This window comes from Molossus molossus, unplaced genomic scaffold (assembly GCF_014108415.1).
Source record: "Molossus molossus isolate mMolMol1 unplaced genomic scaffold, mMolMol1.p scaffold_m16_p_3, whole genome shotgun sequence".
NCBI lineage: Eukaryota > Metazoa > Chordata > Mammalia > Chiroptera > Molossidae > Molossus > Molossus molossus.
In genome coordinates this window covers 89,489,606-89,508,613 of record NW_023425366.1, presented here as the reverse complement: position 1 = coordinate 89,508,613, position 19,008 = coordinate 89,489,606, and positions in this window count along the sequence as shown.

Sequence of the window (19,008 nt, the reverse complement as noted above, 5' to 3'; positions counted from 1 at the left end):
ACTTTCAAAATGTCCTTTAGGAAGCGGTAGTGATTGGGAACCGCTTGGATTGTACCCAGACTGAGGACAAGACAGGATTGATGGAAGGGAGACGTTTCTCATGCATCTCTCTAGGTGTCCAGTAGAACTTGCTGATGGGAAGGAAATGTTCTGTACAGTGCGGTCCAACGCAGTAGCTACTGGCCGTGTGTGACCCTGAGCACTTGAAATGTGAGTGGTGTGATTGAGGACTGTGCGTTTAATTTTATTTAATTTTCATTAATTTAAATCGAAATAGCCATAGGTGGTTAGGGGCTACCTACTGGAAAATGCAGTTCTAGATTAAAAAAAAGACGCTGAATAATTTGTTTGAAGTTTACTCCAATTTCATCATGAGCCACACATTAGTGGAGTTGGTAACATTAGGTTTACAGTTGTTCATTTGGAAAATATTACGATAATTAATCAATAATAATACAAGAATTAACAAGTGCGTAGTCACAACTATAAACCTACTTTTGCCAATTTTTTCTCAATAAAGAGTCAGAAAGGCTGGAAAAATGACGGAAATAAGTGGATACTTGGTAAAGAGCATCATACTCAATTCCATCCAATTACTAGCTCTTCATTATGGTAAAGTCACTTGAAGACTTCAATTTCCTTATCAGTAAAATAGGAATGTTACTTAATCCTCACTGCATACAATTATTGTCAGGATCAAATGAGAAAATAAGTGAAAATATTCAGAAAGCTAAAGTGCTATGCCAATGCAAGGTATGTTTGTGGAAAAATAAAAGGGGACATTGCAAATAGCAACTTGAGGTTAAAATTTTGCTGGAGAAAGATACACTTCACAGGGATAAAGTACAAACCCTCAGCCTTCACTGGGCTGGGAGCCCTGGGTTCCATTGTCTATGTGCAAAACTTACTTAGCATCTCTGGAATTTTTAAAAATGCACTGGAGCACAAGATTTTTCTAGTAGCTAAGATTTCTTCTACCCCTAAAATTTTAAATTTTTATGATTATTTTCAAGAAGCATCAATCCAAACCACAACTAATTTAAGAGTCTACCAAGGTCCCAGTGTTCCTTGGGTGTTCGATGCACCGACCAATTGTCATTATCATGCTTCCATCACTGTTGCTTTCTAGAAGCACTGCTGGAAGAATGAGCTGTGGAGGCACATTCCCTGGCCCACATTCCACCACCTAGGGATAGTCTGGGGTCTATTACTGAGCAGAAACTTCAGCCTCTTTAGAAAGCTCACAACCTGGCTTGAGGTGATTCTTTTCAGTATCCCAATTTTAACCCCCGCCTTTGCTTATTGCTTACTACTTTCTGTCTTATGCTATGGTAATTTATATTCTTACCTTATCTTTTTCACTGAACATCTGAATTAGTTGAAATATAGGTCCAGCTGCTTAAAACACAGAACTACATTAAAAGCAGCTTAAAATATATAGTTTAATTATCCCTCATGTAGTATCATAAAGCCTCTATGAGAGCACCCAGGAATTGCAGGTTCCTTCTGTTGTTCCGCTATCCTAGGATGTAATCTCTTCCTCATGGCCCAAGTCAGCTCACAACCACAACTCATTCCAGCTGGCAGAAAAGGAATAGTTGGATGATATCTCCTTCCCTTGAAGGGCACAGTCCAGAAGCTGCACACACTACTTCTGACCACATCCCTTTGATCAGCTTATTAGTTACAAGGCCATCCCTCACTATGGGCAACTAGGAAATGCAGTTGTTATTCTACCCCTTAAAAATTAGGGGTTCTTTACTCTAGAAGGAATGGAGACTGTTATAGGGAATTAGCAGTCTCTTTTCAAGCATCCATTCACATCACAGTAGCATATCTGGATTTCCTTCTGGGTAACCATTTCTTTCCCACCCTTGACTGGAAGTCTCCTCCAATTTAGGAATGGAGTACATGACCTAGGCTTAAAGCAAACATGGCAGTTACATAGCATAACAAAGACTCAGTTGGCCCTAGTGATTGGTGGGAGATCAGAATTAATTGCATTTTCCCCAAACTCTGAGCAGCTTTGTTTTCCTTTTCCTATTTAACCTAAATTCCATGAACCAGAATTGTAAGAATTGTCTTGCTCTTTTTCTCAGTTCTTTTTTCCTTGGTCCTTTGCTTTTCTGCTTCATCGTCTCTGAATCCAAAACTCAACCATCAACTTCTCTATTAGATCCATATTGCTAAGAGCATTTGAAAAATGAACCCCAACTTTAACAGGAGATCCTATAATTCCATTATCTCCAAACCCAAATCCACACTGCCTAGATACCATTCTTTGTTTCTTTCAACTATTCTTTCCAGGAGAGGTTCTAAAAATTCGTTTTCTCCTCAAGTATTCCACCATCTTTTCTCCTCATTTTCAATGACAAAATAAAATCTGCTGGGTGAATCCTTCAGTCTTCAAGTATGATTGAAATGCTCTTCTCTCTGTGCCTCCCTCACTCGCTATGTATGTTCTGTAACACCCATCATACTGTACTGCAATCATGGCTACTTTTCTGTCATCCCTAATAGTCTGAAGGATTATTAAGTTCAGGGGCTGGTTCTTATATGGCATTGGATCCTGGGTAACCCTGTATTAATTATCTATTGCTGTAAAACAAATTACCCCAAGTTTAGCAGCTTAAAAACACAAATATCTATTTCCTCATTATTTCTGTGGGTCAAAAATCTAGGTGCATTGTAACTGAGTACCTCTGACTCAGTCTTTACAAGGCTGCAATAACAGTATCTACCAGAGCGTCAGTCAATTCAAGACTCAATTGGGAGAAGATCTGCTCTCAAACTCATTCCTATGACTGGTGCACGCCTGAGGGCCTTGCTGACTGTTGACTGGAGACACAAGTTTCTCATACATGAGTCTCTCCATAAGGCTTTCCTCGTAACTTATCAGCTTGCTTCCCCCAGAGCGAGGTTTCTAAGAAAGACAAAATGAGATAGCACCAAGAAAGAACAACAAAAGGTGAACATAACAAAAGACAGAGTCTTTTTGTAACCTAATTTCTGAAGTGGCATCTCATTACTTCTGCTGTATTCTGTTCATTAGAAGCTCACACTCAAGAGGAGGGTAAAACAACGGTGCGAATAACAGGAGGCAGGAGGGTCTTGGGGGCCACTTTAGATGTTACCATAAACCAGCGGTTCTCAACCTGTGGGTCGCGACCCCTTTGGGGTCAAACGACCCTTTTACAGGGGTCACCTAAGACCATCGGAAGACACATATTTCTGATGGCGATGCATAACAGTAGCAAAGTTACAGTTATGAAGTAGCAATGAAAATAATTTTATGGTTGGGGGCACCATAACATGAGGAACCGTATTAAAGAATCACAGCATTAGGAAGGTTGAGAACCACTGCCATAAACCCTCATAGTATTTAATACTTAATAAAATATATCTCATTTTAGTAATAGATGAATGAATGTATGAAACTCAGCATAGAAGGCTAAGTGGAAGATACAGATTTGGTAGTTAAAGCTACTAGTACCAAAGAGGATCCAGGTAGTCTAGGAAGCACAACCCTAAGGATCTTTTAAGAAGCAGGCAAAGGCCCTGGTCAGTTTGGCTCAGCAGTTAGAGCATTGGCCTGCGGACCAGAGAGTCCTGGGTTCGGTTCCTGCTAGAGGCACGTACCACAAAAAAGAAAAAAGAAGAAGAAGAAGAAGCAGGCAAAGGAAGCCTTGCCATAAAGAAAACTGACTTTGAGATGATATGGAGGGACCTGGAGAGTATTATGCTAAGTGAAATAAGCCGATTAGAGAAAGACAAATATCACATGATCTCACTTATTTGTGGAATATAATGAACAAAATAAGCTGATGAATGAAATAGACCCAGAGACATAGAAGTAGAGATCAGACTGACAAACCTCAGAGGAAGGGGGTGGGAGGGAGGGAAGAGATAAACCAAAGAACTTATATGCACATATGCATAACCAATGGACATAGACAACAATGGTGGTTGAGAGGAGGGTGTCAGTGGGGGAAAAAGGAGAAATATTTGTAACAAAAATAAATTAATAAAAAAATAGAAAACTGAAAAGCAGCAGTCAGAGACTTAGGAAGCAATCTAGGCAAAAAGGCTATAAATGAAACATAAGGACAAAGAAGAAAGGACTGTTTGACAGTATCAATACCTTGAGTATATTAATAATATGATAACTGAACAGGGTGAATACTTAATGGGTACAAAAAATGAATACAGCAAATTGTGATGGTTAATTTCGTGGGTCTACTTGACTGGACCTTGGTGCCCAGAGATTTGGTCAAACAGTTGTGCTGGATCAGATTTAGCAAATCTTGTCTTAGGGCCTGTTCATAGATCTGTGGTCAGCTGAGGGATTGACTGGAGGCTGGCGGGACAGGCTGGCCTAGGCTAGGGCAATTCAGCTCTGCTCTATGTGCCCTCATCCTCCTAGACTGGGATTCTTTTCAAGGCCATGTAGGGTTCCAGAAAAGAAGGTGGAGACACACAAGTGCTTTTCCAAGCCTTCACAGAAGAAAGTCTCATAGCAAACCCCAGGGTCAGAATGGGAAGGGTTACAAAATTGAAGGGTAGAGGGTATAGAAAAGGGAGGCCATTAATTTGGGCCATTAATGCAATCAATTTACCAAAAGGTGAATGCATTTATAGACTTATTTGTAAATATGAGGCAGGAGATGGAAAAAGTCCACCCCTAAGAGCAATATATATATTTTTTCCTATGGGCTAAGAAAGGTTAATTTCCAAGAAAAAGGAGGTCCATGTCAGCACAGGAGTCATGAGGAAATTTAAAAGTATTTTCAGTAGATGTGGTGAAGATTTGGAGAGAACATTCACATATGAGGAACTGACAAATAGCACTGGAATTCTAAATGAGGTAGAGACCATATGTTTCTGGTGACAGTAATCTGAATATTTGTGTGATTTTCTCCGGTAGCCTAGCATTGGAGGTGTAGGAGAGGAGGTGGATGGTTAGATTGATTCAAGGTTAGACATTTTTAGGATAAGCTTGGTGGGGGAACAAGGGGGTTGAGGATTCTGAGGCCCCTCCACAGGGAGGAGGGACCAGAAATAGGTGGTTTTCAATGACAACGAGGGATGGTAGGTGTCATGTATCTCAAAGAAGGAGACATTTTTTTTCCCTAAGGCTATTAAAAAGTGATAGTATGAAAGTAATATTTAGAACTCAATATGAGCTATATTTTTGGTGAAAAGCGACATATTACTCGAGGCGAGGAGGTCAAAGGAAATTTCTGGGAGGAAATTTATGATATAGGAACATTTGTTAACATGGCATTGGGGCTCTAGGAGGTCTAGTGAAAACAGTAAAGATGAAAGTCAGCTGTGGATTAAAGAGTAATGCAGGAGGTGAAGGGAACAGGTCAAGAAGATCCTCTCCTGAATATAGCTTCTGGGTAGGAGATATGAACAAGTAAGATTCATTATGACCTTCTTTGCAATTATATTGGGAAAATACTTATTTGGTTGCTTAACCAAATAATCATTTGTTTGCCTAATTTTAACAATCGTTAGGTAAAAACACTGAAGCTTATTATTGAAAGATAATGAAGAACTTCACATTTGTTAAAGGAAGGAAGGAAATCAGCCAGTCCAGAATAGTGTCGTTTTTCTCACAGGTCATAAATGCAGACAAACTACCGTTACTCCAAAAGTGTCAGCCAAGTCAGAGACACGACCTCAAGCTGTGAAATGGTTTCATAGTTGTGCCCCCCATGTTTCAGCCCCTCAATGGCAGCAGAGTCCTACAGACTGAAACATTCTTTCACAATAACTGTTTCTTCACTTGTATTTCTTGAACAACATAAAGGGAGACATATAGATCATGACTTAAACAAATAAATACTCAAAAACCATTATTCTTTCCCCTCCTTTTTTTTTTCATCTCATACTGCAAACTGTTCCCCTGTCTGTCTCACTTCAAAATGCATCTGAAAAAGCCCTCAGCCTGTGTCAGGGCCATGTTTCCCTGCTGCCCATTTCCCTGGTCACGGTGACCGTGGGTCCATTACTATAGTCACAGCCAGCTTCACGGCCCTGAGACCTGTGCAGTCACATAGGACCCTGCACTCAGAAGCGCCCCACGCCTAGTGTAATGCTCTGCCGTCATTGTCTTCAAATTCTTAACAATTTGGAACAAGGGGCCTGCAAATTATGTAGCTGGACTATAGTCTGCCAGTTATGACAGCTCCAGAAGACAGTGGGAGGATTGTATGTCTCGTGTCCCCCAGGGAAACTAGCCTGTGCTCCACACTCACTGCTTTTCCCGAGAGATGGACTGAACGGCTCTGGCGGCTTCACCTAGAATCTCTGCTCTCTGCTTCTGAGAGGAGCAGTAGTAAGTGTTGTCAACACTTACATATTAATAATTTTTTCCCTGTCACATGCTTTTGAGGACAATGGGTCAAATTCAGACATAAAGTATGGTGTGTGTGTGTGTGTGTGTGTGTGTGTGTATGATTAACTTTATAAGGATTGGCACATGTAAAGAAAGGCTTAAAGAAATTTTTTCAGTAGAATAGAACATTGGCAACAAAATAAGGAAGAGAATATGTGATATTTGCAAATGATACACTTATGAAATAGAATTCTAGGAACAGAGGTATTCACCTGGGTGAGCTGAAAAAGAAGTGGAAACTATTAAGCATTGAGGAAAGACCTAAGGAAATAAGATATAGTGTTGAGGATCAGGTAAAGACACTGAACCCACACCAATACAAAATTAAAAAAAAAAACAAAAAAACACCAGTTACAGCAACCTCTTTTTTCAATTCTAGTCATGAACCCTGTCTCCTTACATCAGAGACTTTCTTGATCCAATGAAATTGTATCTTTTTGTCCTTTATTGCCCCTTACACATTGTACTCCTCAATCAATATTTGTTGTTTAATGGAAAATAAATCTAAAATAGAAATTATTTTAGATCAAAGGATGCAAACTGCCAGCCTGCAAGTTGACACAGATGGGTTTTATTTGGCCCACACTTAAAAAAAATATTGTGATCAACTGGAAATATTTAAAAATCAGTAAATGCCACACAAAAATCCAGATTTTTGGCTTTTTTATTAAAAATTTTTTTTTCTTTATTGATTTTAGAGAGAGGAAAGGAGAGGGAGAGAGAGAAAGAGATGGAAACATCAATGAGAGAAAACATCGATTGGTTACCTCCTGCATGCCCCCCACTGGGGATCTGGCCCACAACCTGGGCATGTGCCCTGATGAGGAATCGAACCGGCAACCTGTTGGTGCATGGTTCGATGTTCAACCAGTGAACCACACCGGTGGGGCCTTCTGGCTTCTTTTTAAAAAAATTAAACAATCTGGCTACACATGCTCTCCAGTTCTCCCTAGTTCTCAGTTTACACAGTTGTCCTTTCAACATGAATGTATTTTCATCCCCTGTAGCTGAGATTGTGAATTAAGTCTCCAAATCCACCCCTGCCCTAGTCTTCCTTAACAATAAGTATCAGGTTTCAGCCGACATCATGGCAACCAGAATAAAGAGAACTTTTCCTCCTCTGTTATAGCCAGGGGCGACTATCTGATTAGGGCTGGCCAGCCTATTTAATGCAAACAAAGTTTTATGTGTGTAACTTCTGGGCAATTTAAAAGGAGAAGACATACCCTTTCCCCACTTTCTCCTTCCACAGGCCGGAGTTCAAATGTAATTGCTGGTGCTTCAGCAGCCATCTTGGACCATCAAGTAAACTTGGGACTGGTATAGCACTAAAGTAGAGGCGTTTGAGTCTCCGGCTCAGAGAATCTGCTACACCAGCCCAGGGCTGCCTACCTCCAGGCTGTTGCATCACACAGAAACAGTTTCTATCTTATTTAAGCCACCATTGTTTGGGAATTTCTGTCACATTCAGCCAAACCTAATCTTAAATGATACAACTGTAAATAATCTCTAATAAGCAAGATTTTTCATCTTTTGCGTGACTAGTATTAAAAGGGAAATACTATGAAAAATCTCTGTCTTTGGGAAGTAGGATGCATGCAGTAGATCCTATAGTTTGGGAGTGGTAGCTGTGTACTCCATGAATATAAATTGGTTGAGCCTTCTCTGTCTCTGGTAATTTTGTATGGTGGTAAAGCATGCAGGCTTTGGAGTTTCTGAATATCCCTATACTTCAATTTCCTAGTAACTTCCTAATGGCTTCTTACAAAGTTTAGATTAGATCATTCATATAGCCAAACAGAAGCGTCTCATTCCTTAAATTCTAGGCAGATGAGACAGAATGGCGGCCTGGAGGTGGGAAGGCATGTGGAATTAAAGAGGTACATTTAATCTTTTGGTTACTCTGCTCTTCCCTCAACAAGAACTATTAAAAAATGTGGAGTAAATAGTGGAAAAGTTTTCACCCAAAGATGAAAGAGCCCAGTATGTTATTACTTCAAGCCATCATATTTAAAGTAAGGCTAATGAGGGAATTTCAAATCTTAATGTTTTCATATCACACCTAAATCATCCCTTAAAAGCAGTGAATCTGTTATGACAGTTGAACGGGAATTACATTTTCTTTCAAAGTACCATTATTAGACAAGCAAATTCTCAAAAGAGCCCTGAGTTTATTAAGAAACTTAATTCCCGCTGTTGGAGTGAGTCAGAAACGTTTTCATAAAATAAGAACAATATACATATAAAAAAAAATAGACATTTCTCCTCTTAATAGAACAACTTCCATATATTTGCTTTTTTTCCCCCCACTATCTAATCCTTTCCTAACATTATCTCCAGAGAATGCTAAAACTTAAAAAAATGTCTTTGGTTGAAAGTAAATATAGGGTTTAGAAGAAATAAAGAAGATGGCATCATTTTAAGGAAGTAATTTAAAAATGTTTTTTATGCCCTGGCCGGTTTGGCTCAGCGGTTAGAGAGTCAGCCTGTGGTCCAGAGAGACCCGGGTTCGGTTCCCGCTAAGGGCCTGTACCTCAGTTGCAGTTTGTCCCCGGCCCTGGTCGGTTGTGCGGGTGGCAGCCACTCGATGTGTCCCTTTCACGTCGATGTTTCTCTCTCTCTCTCTGTTCCTCTCTCTCCCTCCCACTCTACCTGAACAAAAAATGGAAAAATGTCCTCGGGTGAGGATAAAAAAAAAAAAAATGTTTTTTACTTGGCTAATAGAATGTAACTGGAAAATATTTGCATAGATAGAAAAAGAATATAATACATCAAGTCAATGTGTTATTTATGGAGAGTTAGACTGTGACATTTTTGTTCATTACTCAGTGTCTGTAGTGAGAACATCTTATTCTCAGGGTGTTTCTATGTATTAGTCATTTACCAATGAAGAAGTACATATCATTTGCTTGTTGCCCTCCAGATTTAAGGGAATATTCTTTTTTGTTTTTAATCCTCCCCTAAGGATATATTTCCATTTATCTTCAGATAGAGTGGGAGAGAGGGAGAGAGAGAAATATTGATATGTGAGAGACACATCAATTGGTTGCCCCCCCACATGACCCCGATCCGGGCTGGGGACTGAACCATAACTGAGGTACATGCCCTTGACCGGAATGGAACTCAAGACTCTTTGGTCCCAGGGCTGATGCTCTGACTGCTGAGCCAAATCAGCCAGGGCTGAAGGAATATTCTAACTAAATAGAAAACCTAATCTTAGGTTTAATCATGACACGATGCTCCAAGAATAAATTACATAGAATGGCCCTAAAAATGATTTGAGAGACCATATTGTAATTGATAGATTATACTAATATTTTTCCAACAAATTTTTTAACTCTGTGACATTGTGATTGTGGGCACATTTTAAAATTATAGTCTTCAGTTTGTTTTTGTGAGAATTCTCTAGGACAGTTGCTTCGGATAGGGCCAACGCCCTCCAGGTAAATACCAATTACAATCAGGCTTTCTACCTTTGATGCCAGCTTCACAAAGTATTTGAAATCTTTCAATATGAAACAGGCTGATGGAAGTTGATTAAATACAGCAGTTTAAGTTTGGATACCAGTGTTCTGTTTAAAATGTTAGTGTGTGATTGGCTTTTGGATATTTGTTTTAAAGGACTCAGAGAGTTGCTTTTGCCTGGCAGCCACTTCCTGAATGCCTGGCTTCCCTTGCTGGAACTGGGCAGCCTGCCCCTATTAACGAGAGGACTGCATCCCGCTAGCCCAGTGGGAGGAAAGGTCCCATGACCATCGCTCTGGAATAGCAGAACGCATAGCGCACATACCTCATTCATGCTGCCAGTGACAGCCTTGGAGCAAGGTCAGACTCAATTTCCCTGAAGACCTATTGGCTATATGTATGCCTCCACCCACCTATCTCTTTCACTTGCCTACAGTGTCTAGAGAAAAATAACCCATAGCTTCATCTTGGCTAAAGATCTTTTCCTCTCTCCCTCATTTGGTCATGAGAATGTGGGGGTGATGACAATTTGTTTATGCTTTTCCCACATTCAGTGTCTCTGTGTAAAAGTTGACTTATGGGGATCAGTGATTCTCAGACATTAGCATGTACCAGAATCCCCTGGAGGGCTTCAGCCAACCTAGGTTTCTGGGCTCCACCCCCAGAATTTCTGATTCGAATGGTCTGAGGTAGGGCTAATTTGCTTTTCCAAAAAGGTCTCCATAATGTTGATGCTATTGGTTGGAGTATCACACTTTGAGAACCACTGATCAGAGGGACAAGGAGCCCATGTTTTTGGGTCTGCCTCTGGAACTAGAAAGTTAGGTCTTTAAACAGCTGATGTGTAATTTATGTCTTCCAGATTTGGGGATATTTAAGTATCATTTTGTTTGTTGTCATAATACACATCAAATGGATTCCTTTGTGTTATTCAAATAAGTGTTCTTGGATAATGTTCTCAATCTAAGGCTCTGGATAGAGACCTGAGTTTATGGGAAAGGAAAGAAGGAGGAAGGAAGGAAGGAAGGAAGGAAGGAAGGAAGGAAGGAAGGAAGGAAGGAAGGAAAAAAGGAAGGAAGGAAGGAAGGAAGGAGGGAAAGAGGGAAGGAGGGAGGGAGGGAGGGAAGGAAGGAAGGAAGGAAGGAAGGAAGGAAGGAAGGAAGGAAGGAAGGAAGGAAGGAAACAATGAAACAAAGAAGGAAGAAAGAAGGAGGGGAGGGAGGAAAGAAAGAAAGCTTTCATGATTTTTAAAAACATGTTTTCTAAATGATGCATTTAGAGAGTGCCTGAAAGTAACTGTATTGACTTCATCATAATTAAAATACTAATAGCAACTAATGTTTATTGAATGCTTACTTGTGCCAGGTAACTGCTAAATGTTTAACATGTTATATCATTTAATCTTTTAAAAAATCCTACAAAGTAGGTACTATTATTATCCCTTTTGAAAATGTTTTTGGTGATATTGAATCATAATTACAACCAGATTTTAGTGAAATTTTAATAAAAATTGCAATGTGTTATGCCAAAGGGTTAAGTAGTGTTTACATTTTACATAAGCTGGTACTCTGTTTATTATTCCCTGATCTTGCTTTTCTACTGCCATGTTTTTGTTTCTGCTTGGGATTCCTTTTCTATTCCTTTCCCACGTAGCTGAAATTCTGGCCCCTCTTCTGGTCAAACTCAATGACACCTCCTCCATATTTTCTGTTTTCAACTCTCTTTTGAATAGTCACATACAATGAAGAGATGAATGTGTTTGGATAGGGTGTCATTCTCATTTTTGCCACACATGAACCATGGAACTTCAGGCACATTAATGCCTCTGTTTCTCTATTGGAAAAATGGGACTAATACAACACAAAGTAAACTGAGCTGTTGCTATCTTATGAAACTTATGAATCAGTAATTAATTGAGTTTCCTCTGTGCTAGCTTGTAGAAAGCTCAGAGATTAATTGGCAGATCCCCTTTACAAAATGTACTGAATCTTAAGACATAACTTCTCTGTACTACTCATTTTTTCTTTGTATCATTTTCCCACATAGACTTACCTGAAAATTTTAACTTAAAAATTAATTTATGAATGTAATTCATCTCTGTGGACACAAATTAGAAAATACATATCACCTCCACTCACCCACTGAGGAATAACCACTGTGCTACACAGTTGACCCTTGAGCAACACAGGGGTTAGAGGTGCTGAACATCCCAACCCTCACATCAGTACAGTCGAAAATTCGCATAAAAGTTCTGGCTTTCCAAAAATTTAACTACTAATAATGAGCTGCTGCTGCCCATTGCTCCCCTGGTTGCAAGTCTCCTGGGGTCCCTTGGAGTTTAGGAGATATGTGCCTGTAGGGGAAGGAGAGAGGAGAGGGGGGAAGGAATGGCACAGGGGTGCTCCCTGGAGGGAGAAGATGCTGGGACCTTCATTTTCAGGAGTTTTGAAGGCTGGCAATTTAAGGGAGGTCTTAGGGGAGGATCAACAGAATATTCATCAGCTTCATGCTGATGTACCAAAATGAGATTTATTATCTTAATTTGTTTTGCCTTGGGTATGGTTGGCAAATGGGCACTAATTGGATTCCTGTTATCTATCTCCCTGAGTTGGGTAATTTAACCTATTTATGTTCTGTTTGGAAAGGAGAAGTACAAACCATTTACTCTAAAGCATCCTTGGTTTGGTGAAGATAGGATTTATTAGATGGTTGCAAACTGCTGTTTAACTGTCTGTTTCAGTTTCCCTGTTCTATTTGTCCTGGAATTTTCCTAGCTTCTTACGATTCGATAACACTAGTACGTAGAAAGAAACAGAGGGAGTCTACCAACAGGAGGTGACAAAGAAACACCTCCCAAATGAAAGAACAGAACAAAACTTCAGATAAAGAACTAAACAAAATAGAGACAAGCAATCAACTAGAGGAGGAGTTCAAAACACTGGATATAAGGATGCTCAGTGAACTTAGGAACACCTCAACAGCATAAAACAGACCAGTCACAAATGAAGGATACACTAACTGATATGAGGAATAATATACAGGGAATAAACAGTAGAGTTGATTAAGTGGATTATTAGATCAGGGATTTGGAATATAAGGAAGCAAAAAACACCCAATTAGAACAGAAAAAAAGAAAAAAGAATTTTAAAAAAATGAGGATAATGTAAGGAGCCTTTGGGACAATCTCAAGTGTACCAACATTCGCATCATGGGGGTGCCAGAAGGAGAAGAGCAAGAGCAAGAAATTGAAAACCTTTTTGAAAAAATAATGACAGAAAACTTCCCTAACCCGGTAAAGGAAATAGATATTTAAGTCCAGGAAGCATAGAGAGTCCCAAACAAGATGAACCCAAAGAGGCCCACACCAAGACACATAATTAAAATGCAAAAGGTTAAAGACAAAGAGAGAATCTTAAAAGCAGCAAGAAAAAGGCAGTTATGTACAAGGGAGCTCCCAGAAGAGTCAGCCGATTTCCCAACAGAAATTTTGCAGACCAGAGGGATTGACAACAAATACTCAAAGTGATGAAAAGCAAGAACCTATAACTAAGATTACTCTACCCAGAAAAGCTGTCATTTAAAATTGAAGGACAGATAAGGAGCTTCCCAGACAAGAAAAAATAAAGGAGTTTATCACCACCAAACCAGTATTATATAAGATGTTGAAGGGTCATCTTTAAGAAGAAGAAGATAAAAAGATAAAATATATGAATAATAAAATGGCAATAAATACATATCTACTAACAATTAAATCTAAAAAACAAAATAAATGAACAAGCAGAACAGAAACAGACTCATAGATACAGAGAATATTTTGATGGTTGCCTGATGGGAGCAGGTTTGGGGGAAAGGTGAAAAATGTGAAGGGACTTAAAAGTACAAATTGGTTGTTACAAAATAGTCATGGGGATGTAAAGTATAGTATAGGGAATATAGTCAGTAATATTCTAATAACTATATATGATGTCAGATGGGTTTGAGATTTATTGGGATGATCACTTAGTAAGTTAGGTAATGTCTAATCACTGGGATGCACATCTGAAACTAATATATTAATGTATGTCAACTATAATTGAAAAATAAAAGTGATTTAGAAATGCAAAAGAGAAAAGAACTCATTTATAACTAAACCTGTGCAATTCAAACCCATGTTGTTTAAGGATCAACTGTATACAGTTTCTGTTTTTTTTTCCTTTATTGATTTTAGAGGAAGAGGAAAGGAGAGGGAGAGAGAGATTGAAACATCGAGAGAGAACATCGATTGACTGCCTCCTGCAAGCCCCCCACTGAGGATCAGGCCCACAACTTGGGCATGTGCCATGACTGGGAATTGAACCGGCAACCTCTTGTTGCATGGGTCGATGCTCAACCACTGAGCCACACTGGCCAGGCTGTACACAGTTTCTTAATCTTTTTCTGTCTGTCTCTCTATCTGTCATTTATCTATTTATCAATTTTAAATCCTCACCCGAGGACATTTTTCCATCTTTTTTTTGGTCAGGTAGAGTGGGAGGGAGAGAGAGGAACAGTGAGAGAGAGAGAAACATCGATGTGAAAGGAACACATCGAGTGGCTGCCACCCGCACAACCGGCCAGGGCCGGGGACAAACTGCAACCGAGGTACATGCCCTTAGGGGGAACCGAACCCGGGTCTCTCAGGACCGCAGGCCGACGCTCTAACCGCTGAGCCAAACCGGCCAGGGCTATTTATCAATTTTAAATGGTATTCAAATAAATATTCATGTAAAGCCTTTTTTTTTTTTTTTTTTTTTTTTTTAATTTAGAATGTATTGTGAACATTCCCTTTATCTATAGTTTTCTACAAATGAATATTTATCACTTATGGAGTTTTCCATCCTAAGGCTCTACCATAATTACTTAAAATTTAAGCAAGTAGAAGGGGATGAAACATACAGAAGAGGGGTTGAATTTATGTAGGGGAAGAAACATTACTTCCACTTTGACAGGAAGAAAGGATGTGTATATGTTTTTTTTTTTTCATGAGATAAGAAGCACATACCACATGGCAAACAGATCTTCCTTTGGTGACTTGAAAAAAGAAAGTAGTTGGGTTCAGCCACAATGGAAAATAATATGGAGGTTCCTCAAAAAATTAAAAATAGACCTAACATATGATCTAGCAATCCCACCTCTAGGTATATATCCAAAGGAAATGAAAATATGATATCAAGTGATTATCTACACTCCCATGTTTATTGCAGCACTATTTACAACAGCCAAGATATGGAAGAAACCTAAGTGCCCTCAGCAGATTAATGGATAGAGAAGGTGCGGTATACATATACAATGCAAAATTATTCAGCCATGAGACATTCTGCCATTTGTGACAGCATGGATCCACATTGAGCATATTATGCTAAATGACATAAATCAGACAGAAAAAGACAAGTACTGTATCACTTATATGTGGAATCTCAAAAAGCCAAAATCATAAAAACAAAGAGTGGGGGTTACCAGGCATTGGGGGTGTGGGAATAGGACAGGTGTTGTTTAAGGGTACAAATTTACAACAAATAAAAAAGCCCTAAAGATCTAATGCATAGTATAGTGAAAATAGACAACAATATTATATTATAATAATCAAACTTGCTAAGAGACCAGAACTTAATTATTCCAACCACTATAAAAAACGATGATTATGTACTGTAATAGAGGTATTAATTATTGCTACAATGGCAATCATATTATAATATAGAAATATATCAAATTAACATGTCAAACACCTGAAATTTATATGTGAAGTACATTTTAATAATGATTTTTTTTTAAAGCTGAGAGTAATCAAATCTCCTTTGCTGGAGGTAAGTTCAAATGAAAAAATAGCAGGAACTTGAATGAAATTTGGTGAATAAACCTAATCAAGAATTTGGGAGTCATTTTTTTTTTTAAGTGTATCTTACCCAAACCTGGTAATTAAACTGGATTTAAAGTAAGCACTTATTTAGGACAGTTACAGTAAGTGAAGCATCTAATGGTGCCTAGGAATTTCATATGGCTGCATTCATGTATAGTATTTTTAAATAACCCTGTTTTAAAATAATGTTTTCTAATTTTAATGAATTTGTGTTAAAGTCTTACTGAGTGGGAAAGCATGCTGTTCCCTTTTACTTAGGTAAATACTTATATGAAAAATACCAGTTCCCTTTCCTGCTTCTCACTGCATCCTAGCTGTTCGCTCTAAGTGCAGTCATTTGCCAATTGCTTCGTCCCTTTTTAGTAAATGAGGGTGATTAGGCATTCGGTTTTCCCCTGCTTATAAAGAATTTGAAAAGCTGCTCCAGTTGCTCCTCAATGGAGTTTTGAAGCCCTGAGCACTTTGGCTGTGCTGTTCCTGGCTGTCAGCCATGTTGTCAGGCCCCTTAATTACTTCTGGGGAGATGACAGGAAGACTGCTTGGCCCCTTGATGCCCAGGATTGTAAGGCTCGTATTTCCCTTTCACCCTTCCCCAAAGGGGAAACTCACCTGAACACCTGCCAGCCAGCTTTGTGTCATTCTTGCAAACAGCCATTTCCCGGGGAATGAGCCTTGATCTGTCTCTTTCGCTTAGTGTGTTTTTTCACTGACTTCCCTGGCTCTGTATGACCTTCCACCATCTCCATTGCAAACCCCTGAAGGTGTACTCTTATCCGATACTAGATCAGGCACTCTGCTCCCTCCCTATCCATTAGCTTCCCTATTACCTCCCTGCCTTCAGATCTCTCCCAATGCTCCCAGAACACTCCAGGACATTTTGCTAAATGCCTCAAGAGACTCTGCCTAAACTGCTGACAAATGCCCATTAGAAAACAACCCCTAATGGGATGATTTAGAAACTCAAAAGTACAAAGAAGAGCAAAAACATGAGACAGGTCAGATCAGTGATGTGTCTCTGAACAAATGTTACTCTGTTCAGTTTTTGACCAGGGAACTTACTCAGAATTACTGCGAAAGTGCAGTGACCTACAGGACACACTGTTCTTGAGTTGCATCAGAGAGGAAGATTAACATGTTTACATTTATGTAAAATTCAGTCTATTCCAGTTAATGTTTAAATGACAAAGGGAAATTTCCAGTGCAGTGAGGAAAATCTACAACAATATGTACTCACCTTCAGTTTCTATAACATCCTGTTAGGTAATAACTGCATTACTTGTTTATTTGACTTTAAAATAGACTAAGTTCTCAAGTGTAAATATATGAGATAAGTATTCACAGTGTTAAAGGTCTGAACAATATAATTCCCTAATGCTGTTGGGTTTGTCAAATGTTACAATAAAAAATTCAAAATCAATCAACAGATATTGACACAAAAGGCAGAACCAGTTTCCTCGTTTCTATGTGCCAGCCCTTAACTAAAGGAAGCTGTGTGTTGCCTAACAAAAGCTTTATTTTTGACATGTAGAACTGTGGAAAGTAACTGATAAATCATTATATTTACATGTAATTAATTAAAAATAATATAGCTGTGCTCAAATAAAAGGCTACGTTGTATAGTAGATACTTGGGATAAATCAATAAATAGAATATATGGTCTTGCCCTCAAGGAATTTACAATATGAAATTTACTGCATGCAAAGACTTACAGAAGTACAAAAATGTTGAAAGTACTGGGAAGTCAGCTTAACAAGTCAAATAAACAAGTAATGCAATGGATGGATGTTTCTCTCTCACATCGATGTTTCTATCTCTGTCTCCCTTCCGCTCTCTCTAAAAAAATCAGTGAAAACATAAAAAAAAGAAAGAAAGAAAGAAAGAAAGAAAGAAAGAGAGAAAGAAAGAAAGAAAGAAAGAAAGAGCCCAAAGGTCAAGGTGCAAGATCCAAAGAAGGGGCCCAGCCTTTCGGTGGCATTCTCTAGTATCCAGGAAAATGTTACATTTCTAATAATGTTACCCCTTCATTAAGTTCTATACCAACTAAGTGTTAGAAGTAAACTATGTCTGATAAGATTATTCAATCCGAATTTTACCAGGATTATGCAGATGATACAATTTTGGAGTAAAAACAGAAGTGCAAATTTTACTTAGCCGATGTCCGTACCATCTCTAGTGGGAAGAAGGAAAGGGCAAACAGGCAAGGGCACACCTTAGCCATCAACATATGTGCTCTGTGCTTCTGAGTGGACCTCTTGTGGGAATGAATGGAGAAATGGTAGCAACTTCTTACTAGCTGTTCTTGGGCAAGGGATAACTGCTACCTCCCACCCACTCCTTACTGTGTGCCCATGCACAGATGGAGCTGGAAATTTGACCTGAACTCATTTTTTTCCTGTTCCTCAAGATTGAGGAGAGGAGATTGAAACTCTGTCTTAATAAAAGGCAACTTTCTCCCTGTATCCTTTCCCTTTCTTTTAGTGTCAGGGTTAGGGAGAGGTAACCCATACATGTATAGTTTGTAATTTTCTTTACACTCCTCTTCCTTGTCAGATTAAATCTGACCTCTTAAATTGGCAACATGAGTATGTACCTCCAAGGTTCTGGAAGGGGATAACAATAAAAGGAAGGCAGCTCAGACATTTGCCAACCTCAGCATAGCAATGACATACTTCAGTTTCAGTGATCACCTTCCATTGACCAGAACGAGTTACACAGCCCCACCTATGTGCACGGAGGCTTGGAAATGAACTTCGTGGCTAAAATGCAGTCCCTGGATTCCACCTCTCATATTCTGTGAGCATCCCGCATAATCTCTCAAAATGTCATTAGACTGTGGGCCGAATTTGTCCTCACACAAATCTTACTTGGCCATGTGGTGTTGGTCAGGACAATATTTAAATCTTAATTAGTTATCAATATTTAAAAATGGGGAGATTTCTACATTTAAAAAAAATCTGCGTTTTGGGTTTCTCTCCAAAAAGTCAGATTGTCAGCGCTAGGCCTACACTGCTGCACGGTAACAGCTGGCAGGAGCTGGGTACCGCCTGCTTTCCAGTTCGCCCCACTCCCCTCTGACAACCCCAACTAGTCCATCTAGCCAGATTCACTGCTGTGGATTACCTGCTTGGGCACGGCGGGCATTTCCGTTTGTGTAGAAGAAACCCAAATTATGGCCTGTCCTGTCTGGGGCGGAGGAAAGCTTATTGTTTGGCCACATGTATTAGTCTGTTAGCATCGCTGTAACAAAGTACCACAAACCAGGTAA